General features: G+C 45.8%; 1 protein-coding gene across 2 annotated transcripts in view; it reads right to left on the minus strand.

Annotated features, from left to right (window-relative positions):
* The window catches only part of LOC141133209 (volume-regulated anion channel subunit LRRC8D-like), a 36,277-nt gene extending 33,723 nt beyond the window's left edge, over positions 1 to 2,554 (minus strand). For both annotated transcript variants that reach the window (XM_073622433.1, XM_073622432.1), the window contains exon 1: positions 2,357 to 2,554. The gene's annotated coding sequence lies outside the window, so the exon portion shown is untranslated. The remainder of the gene's footprint in view (positions 1 to 2,356) is intronic.
* Positions 2,555 to 8,425: the final 5,871 nt, after the last annotated feature.

Raw genomic sequence — 8,425 nt, forward strand, 5'->3', positions numbered from 1 at the left:
ATCGGTGTGTTCGTCTGTACAAGTGTCCCCGGGAAGTCACCTCTCCACAGATGTGTCAACGTTCATCCTCTCAAGCCGGATTGTGATACTCCTTGCAAGCCAGCTGATCAGGGGCCCCTGAAACTGAACTGTGCCACAGGGCCTAATTGGAGGTATTGGTTTTTAAGGCCTTTAGTTATATCTGGATATATATAGATACATATATACATTGTTCTTCTCAGACATATGTACATTCTTCCTGTTATTGCTTTGGTTGTATGTAATGCCATCACTTTATCATATATAAACTTACAATAATCACTTGCTGGTATGTCTGCATATTTTTACTCTTAAAAATATATGTTGGGTGTATTAGTACTACTGCTGTGAGTTATTTTGGGTGACTTACTAGTTATTGTCCTAGAAAGGGATCACCTCTACATACACTTGAGCCCTGTTCTAGGTGGAGGCACTGGCAATTATATATTCATAGTCCACTTTTCCTTAACGAAGGCTCTGGCTCATTTGTTTACCTGCAGGTTAGCGTATAAGCTGTGTGGAGAGGGCAACTTCATATGACCCCCCCCCCCCATAACAGTGCTACACATGTTTTACCTACCTGCTTTGTGCAATGGTTCTGCACAGAGCAGCCCCAATCCTCCTCTTCTTAGGTCCCCTGCTGGCATTCTGGGCTCCTCCCCCCCCTGCTGAGTGCTTCCATAGTAAGCCGCTTACTATTGGGGCACTCGTGCATGCTTGCTCCCGAGCCCCACTCTGTGTGTCCAATGAGATTGATATGTCTAAGCCAAAGAGGAGGGAGAAAGCTGAGAGAGCCACTGCTCTCATGCACATTGCTGAATCAAGATTGGGCTCAGGTATCTATTAGGGGAGCCGCACACAGAAGGTTTTTTACTTTAATGCAGAGAATGCATGAATGTAAACCTTCAGCCTTTAGAACCACTTTAACATTCAGAAAAACTCTGGAGCCCCTCTCTATGTGTAGGTGAGAAACCTAAGTTTTACATATGTACATCCATAATCCTGCAGCCAAAGCCTTGCAGTACTTAAAGATGATCTTCAGCCTGTTTGAAAAAAAAAATAAATAAAATTAAGCAGCTACAAATGCTGTAGCTGCTGACTTTTAATAAAAAGACATGTACGTGTTCAAAGATCCAGCGTCGTCCTTACCTGGGGCAGTTCTTCGCTGGTCTTCGGCTGCCCAGTGCCGGCATGTTTAGAGTGGGAAGCCACCTGTGACTCCTGTGCTGTGTGAATGGTCCTGCAGCCTCCTTGGACCTGTGGTGCATCCTTAGAGGTTGCTGGCAGAGGGGGGCAAACTTCCTGTGGAATCTGATAGTCGATCTAATTGGAAGTGAGAGCAGGTACCTACCAAAACTAGGTACCCACTCCCCCTCCCCCCCCCCCCAAAAAGCGTTAGAGGAGGGCATAAACAGAACTTTTAGGGTGAAATTCTGCTTTAATAAAGCACAAAATACACACTTAGCCAGGATACAGCCAACCTGTTTTTTTATTTTTTCATTTGCGTTTTCAATAAAATGTTTTCTATTAAATACTGTTCAAACAAATTTGACTGCTAATGAAGAACTTGGCTGGGGGCACTGGCACTCAAGTTTCAGCCACAGTGTGATTTTAGTGTCTTTTTATAGCAGGACAAATTATAGAATAAAATGTATACTTTTTATTCACACTGGTCAAAATTGAGCTAAAGTGGTTGTAAAGGCTGAAGGTTTTTTACCTTCATGCATTCTATGCATGAAGGTAAAAAAACCTTCTGTGTTCAGCTCCCCCCTCAATACTTATTTGAGCCCCATCGCGATCCAGGGATGTGCACGAGAACCCAGGCTCTCCAGGGACTCTTCCTCCTCATTGGCTGAGACAGCAGCGGGAGCCACTGGCTCCCTCTGCAGTCAATCAGTGCCAGCGAGCCAATGAGTAGAGAGGGAGCGGGGCTGAGCTGCAGCCTTGTGCTTGAATGGACATGAAGAACCATGGCTCAGGAGCCCCCACAGCAAGTTGTTTGCTCTGGGGGCACTTGGCAGGAGAGACAGGCAAAAGCACTGCACAGAGCAGGTAAGTATAACAAGTTTGTTATTTTTAATTTAAAAAAAAAATCTACCTTTAATAACACTTTTAAAAAATGCATTCATGTGGCTGAATATATAGGCAACCTAATTGTATAATCTTCTTTAGATCTACCATCAACTACGTAGTATAAGGGCCGGCCTGATTTGATTCTAATTGAATGGATTGTTTAGGTGTGTCCACCTCTTATATCATTTTGGTAAAGCTAAATCAGATTGTATAGTGTATGCCTAGCTTTAGAATTTGACTTTCTGGTTATTCAAAAGCACAGTACCTTATAGCACCAGGACCCTTCACTTTCTTTGCTTCTTTCTCCAAGTCGTCATTGAAAACCCTATTGTCTTGGTCCATCTCATGAAGCATTCCTCTGCGATACTTCCTCCACTATGCAGCATGGGCCAATCCCAGGTTCCTTCTCAGTTCTCGTCATGCAATTTTTTTCTCCATCCATCCATTGACGCAGACTTTATGGCAGGCCACTGAGCCACTCCTATCACGTGATACTTTTAAAAATAACTTTATTCAAACAATGACATGCATTTTTAGTTTTCAAACTGGAAAAACAAGCTTTTCATATTTCCTACTTGGGACTAAATGCTTTCTCTGCATTTTTTACATGCCAATGTGCAGAACCATCCAATATAACGATTTTGAGAATAAATCTTCCATACATTTCAAATACGTTTTGTTTTTGCTTAGGGGGATGTTATGTTCAGATTTCTAGAGACTTTGGACAAGAATAATTGAGAACTGTCTGATACTTTTTTATTTGCACCAACGTCCAAAATATTCTAGATAAGCTTTGAGGGTTCTGAGAACTAATAAGGACATTATGCCTCAATCCTCAACATTGCGATTTCCATTATATTCAAAAGGTGCCCTTTCACACTTTGAGCCTTGTGATGCTCAAAGCACAAAAAAAGTAAGATTCTTTGAGTCAGTCTCACTTGGACCCTATAGATTTCAATGGAAGCCCATTGGGCAACAATCTTACCTTTTCCTCCTCCTCTAAGTAACTACTGTAGCTTTCCATCGGCCAAAACAGAAAGTCTGAAGTGCTTGAAAACTGTGTGTACAAATGTTCAAAAAATAAAAATCTCTTGAAAACGCTCATGCCCAAAAGTGAACGGAGTCCCAGAACAAGTTCATACAGCAGACTCATGCCCCGTACACACGGTCGGACATTGATCGGACATTCCGACAACAAAATCCATGGATTTTTTCCGACGGACGTTGGCTCAAACTTGTCTTGCATACACACGGTCACACAAAGTTGTTGGAAAAGCCGATCGTTCTGAACGCGGTGACGTAAAACACGTACGTCGGGACTATAAACAGGGCAGTAGCCAATAGCTTTCATCTCTTTATATATTCTGAGCATATGTGGCACTTTGTGCGTCGGATTTGTGTACACACGATCGGAAATTCCGATAACGGATTTTGTTGTCGGAAAATTTTATAGCCTGCTCTCAAACTTTGTGTGTCGGAAAATCCGATGGAAAATGTGTGATGGAGCCTACACACGGCCGGAATTTCTGACAACAAGCTCCTATCGCACATTTTCCATCGTAAAATCCGACCGTGTGTACGGGGCATTATAGGGGTTGACTTACTAAAGGCAAATGGACTGTGCACTTTGCAAAGTGCAGTTGCTCCAGAGCTTAGTAAATGGATGATAGAAGTCAGCAGAGCTTCTGCTCATTGACAATCACGTGCAAGCAAAAATGCAGTTGTTATTTTATTTTCCTTGCATTGGATTGGGTATTCTTTGCAAAGTAAAGATTTACCTCATTAACTAAGCTCTGGAGCAACTGTAAAACAACCCAGTTTGAAATAGAAATGAATGGCAAAACATTTGTGTATAGATATTAAAAAAACATTATAAATACCTTTTTTCCCCCTTTTTTTTTTTCCGAAGTGATCACATTCCCTCTGTTCTCAGCTACATAACAGCTGGGGGGGGGGGGGGGGAAGCAGCAGCACACTGCTATTTATAAATGACAAGGAGAACTTACATGTTAAGCTAACTTTTTAGCGAATTGTACCTTGTCATGCAGTTCCTGGTGATTGTATAGTTTATGTCCCACATTGTACATATTTTTTTCACAAAAAAATCTCACATTCAAATTGTAATCTGTGTAGTGAGCTTTAGATTTTGAACACAGAATATTAACTGCAGCCACCTATAGAGGTCCTCCTAGAACCCACACTAACATATGTTGGGGGCATGACCATATTTAGTCAGTAATGTCAGCCACCATCCTGCCCTCCCCTACTTTTCTTACATTCCACATGACAGGTAGGGGAGCCGTCGTTCGTGGTGAAGAGTGCCTTGGGTGCAGATGGGTCAGCAGAATCAGTTTTTTCTTTCCTTTGGTGAGTGGGGGTTTGGTATGGTTTTTCTTTCTTCATTTCGGCGTGGGGTTCCCCTCAAAATCCATACCAGTCCCGATGGGACTGGTATGGAAGGACGGGGGGGGGGGAGCCCATGCCATTTTTTCCTGATTAATTTTATTGCCGGCAATTCTTACTTTTACATTCAACTGTCAGCAGGGAAGCCCGCTGACAACTGATGACTCATCGATTGCTAAGGACGCGGTGGCTGGCTTCCCTGGCTGCTTCTTAACACAGTTTGTTGACCACCTGCCGCCCAACCACCTTCAAATGATAGGGTGCTGCTCTCATTCTGGGTGGAGGTCATATGATGTTGCCCCAGAACGGCCGCTCTGGCGCGCAGCACGGCAATCGCGGCCGCGTTGCCAGGACATGGCGCGACCCCGATCTCTGTGAAGATTCGATGACGTGGCTCTTTAACTGTGTGTTTGGCTGTGTCCAATCACAGACAGTCACATGGTAAATGCGGAAGTGTCGGTAATCAGCTCTCATTGCCTCACACTGACAGAGTATGTGGCGAGGAGAGCCGATCAGCAACATCTCCTTGCAGGGGACACCCAGACAGGTAATCAGGGCAGTGATCATGACTGCCCTGATTACAGTAAAGCCCCCCCAGTGCCAAAAATCAGTGCCCATCAGTGACACCAATCAGTGCCCATTAGTGATGCCAGTCAGTGCTGCCTTTCAGTGCCCATCAGTGCCTGCTCATCAGTGCTGCCCCTCAGTGTCGCCTGTCCATGCCCATCAATGCGGCATATTAATGCCTTCTAATAAGTGCCCATAAGTGCCACCTCATCAGTACAGCCTATGAGTGCCCATCAGTGCAGCCTCATCAGCACACATCAGTGAAGGAGAAAAATGATGTATAGGGAGAATTACAAAATTTACCGACAAACAGAAAAACATTTTTTTTTTCAAAATGTTCGGTCTTTTGTCTTTATTTTTGTTAAAAATAAAAAACCCAGCAGTGATTAAATACCACCATCAAAAGCAAAGCTCTATTTGTGTGAAGAAAATGATTAAAATTTCACATGGGTACAGTGTGCATGACTGCGCAATTGTCATTCAAATGCCCTGTATTGACGTGGTTAAAAGGTGGGGAAAAAAACTCATAACGCAAAACTGCAAGCAAAACCGAATCAAAATCACATGTTCTAAAACGCACTGGAAAACCGTATCAATGAGAAACTAGCCTTAAGGCTAATTTCACACCACTTGGTTTGCACACTTGTACACTTAAGTGAGTGTACGTTGACATGCTTTTTTGTTTTATTGAATGCATTGCATTGATGGACATTTTATTCAACAGCAGGAACCAAATTACTTTTTTTTTTTTTTTTTTTTTTTTTTTTTATATGTAGCGATACCCCCGTGGGGCCACTGAGTGTAATAGTTCCACCTATCACCCTGCGCAGCCCGGCATTCACTTCCAGTCACTCTCCAGACAACGAACAGTCCATCAGCTTTGTTTTTGTTGTTTTATTATGGGATTAAACTTGGATGGGGTAAAGGGAATGTGGGATGCCCAGCTCAATAGTATTTAACCGATGAAAATGTAGATTGGAACCTCTATTTACAGTCTCTAAAGCCCCAGACTCCTCCAGCACAATGCTTCTTGATGAACTGTTACTTCTTCTACTGTGCAATACTTGGTTCATATCGCAGCTAGCACATGGTCAGGTCCAACTCTGAATTAGGCCTAACTTTGTAGATTCGCCATTTTCTGGCAGGGGATCGCAGGGCCCCTTTGGTGTAGCAACCAATAGCAATAAAAAGTGTCTTTTTTGTGCTAGCTGTATCTAGGTGGACTACTGGTCCCAGTCAGTCCTTTGCAAACTCTGCCAACCCTCCTGGCCGCAGCAGCCCGACTTCAACGTAGGGTGACCATGACCACATGTCCCCGTTGCCCGTGACAGTACCGCAATCGGCAGGTCTGTCCCAGGTCCTGGGCACTTTCATTCCGGGACAATACAGTGTCCCAGAATGAAGCTGACAGAGGAGCAAATCCCGCCATAGCGCTGACGCTCACTCCGCCTCCATCATCACCTAAGAGACTCTTCTACTGGCCATGCCACTGGTTGCTATAGCCGCCTGGCGTCTAGCAACCAGTGACATCACGGCCGTGACTCCCTGCCCTGCATTCAAATGTACAGGAGTTAACCTCCTCCTCCGCGCCTAGTGCTGTCCACACGGCCAGCTCCGCCTCCACCATGGATGCCCACTCCACCCACCTCCTCTATCATCTCCGGGCTAGCTCCGCCTCCACCATGGACATCTGCCAGCACAAACCTCCTTCATCATCTCTGGGCTCCAGAATGCTTTAAAGCAGGGGACTCCCCAACCCCTGTGCCACACTGCCACTGGGAGGAGCCACAGCGGTGGGGGGGTGTTCACCTTCCCTGGGAGACCGAGGGCACTGGTGTGTTAGACTGGTGGCAGTCTGCGGTGGCAAGTGACACTGCACAGTTGGCAGGCTGTGGGTGGCAAGCAACTCTGCACAGTGGGCAGGCTGTGGGTTCAAATGACACTGCACAGTGGGAAGGCTGTGGGTGGCAAGTGACACTGCACAGTGGGCAGGCTGTGGGTGGCAAGTGACACTGCACTGTGGGCAGGCTGTGGGTGGCAAGTGACACTGCACAGTGGGCAGGCTGTGGGTGGCAAGTGACACTGCATCTGGTGGCATGTGACAAGTGACACACTGCATCTGGCAGCAGGCGACAGTGGCAAGTGACAAGCTGCATCTGGTGGCAAGTGACATGGGCAAGCTGCATCTGGTGGCAAGTGACCTGCTCAGGGTTCCTACCAATTCTGCATTATGGTGAGTTGAAATATTTCATTATATATTATAATGTAACAAGGTCGGGGACCGCTGCTCTAAAACCCTCATCGGCAAGAGTTTTGAAATCATCTTTCTTTGGGAAGGGAAGGGGGGGGTTCCCTGAATAGCAGTTTGGAAATGTGGTCTCCCTACTCCTACTTCAACGCCAGTAACATCACATTCTCTCCCTCTGTTTCTACATCCCCTCCTGGCATGCCCCTCCCAGATCTCCCGACTGTGCCTGTCACTCACCGAACAACAGGTGAATCCTTCCTGAAGATCTGCTCAGCAGTGTTCCCCGCTGTCCTCTCCTGCTCCTGTTCAGGACACCCCTCGTTTGGGTTGTATGGAGGGGTTCCCTTACAGCTCCGAGCCCCAGCCCAAGGTCACCCCCCCCAGACAGGGGGGCTCCCTCCAAGGCACCGACAGCCTAACACTTCATCTCTCAGTTCTTCCACCCAAACAACTCCTCCGTAGCTGGGCTGACCCAAGGTATTTAAGGAGGCCTGCCCCTGCCAATCCTAGTTGGGGATTGGTCAGGGCTCCTTAACACACCCCAGACAGTGCCCCCTCCTCTGCTTCCAGAATCTTCTCCAAGCCAGAGGGAGGTAACCAAGAAGTGACACTGTGAGTCACCAGCCTACACTAAACCACTCCCAGCTCCCAGATCAAAACAAACAGGCCTAGCTAGGCCTGCCTAAATTTACATGCACTGGCCAAAAATCTAACTCTAGCACCTACCTAAGGTAGAGGGTGCTACACTTAATATAATGTGCACTGCAGCAATCTGTGATGCATTTGTAATGCATTTAAATGGTGCAGGTATCATTTTCACCCAGCGCAGAGCATTGCTGTCAACTGTGTCTATTGGGAACAACAGATTTCAGCTAGTCATTATGGTGGGCCCATGTTAAGCAATGCACCCCAACACATGTTCTCTGAATGAGCCTTAACTGAAAAAGAAGTTTTTTGATGCAGCCTTCACCAGAGAGAAAAATTCTATCATATCTTGGAGCTACAGGTAATGAGAGACAATCTACGGTTTCCATCCCTACCATACTCTGTCTAAAATGTAAAAAACAATAACATTTTTGCTGAAGTTTGGTTCTAACCCCTTGGCGCCAGCTCCCG

Source organism: Aquarana catesbeiana, linkage group LG03 (assembly GCF_042186555.1).
Source record: "Aquarana catesbeiana isolate 2022-GZ linkage group LG03, ASM4218655v1, whole genome shotgun sequence".
Lineage (NCBI taxonomy): Eukaryota > Metazoa > Chordata > Amphibia > Anura > Ranidae > Aquarana > Aquarana catesbeiana.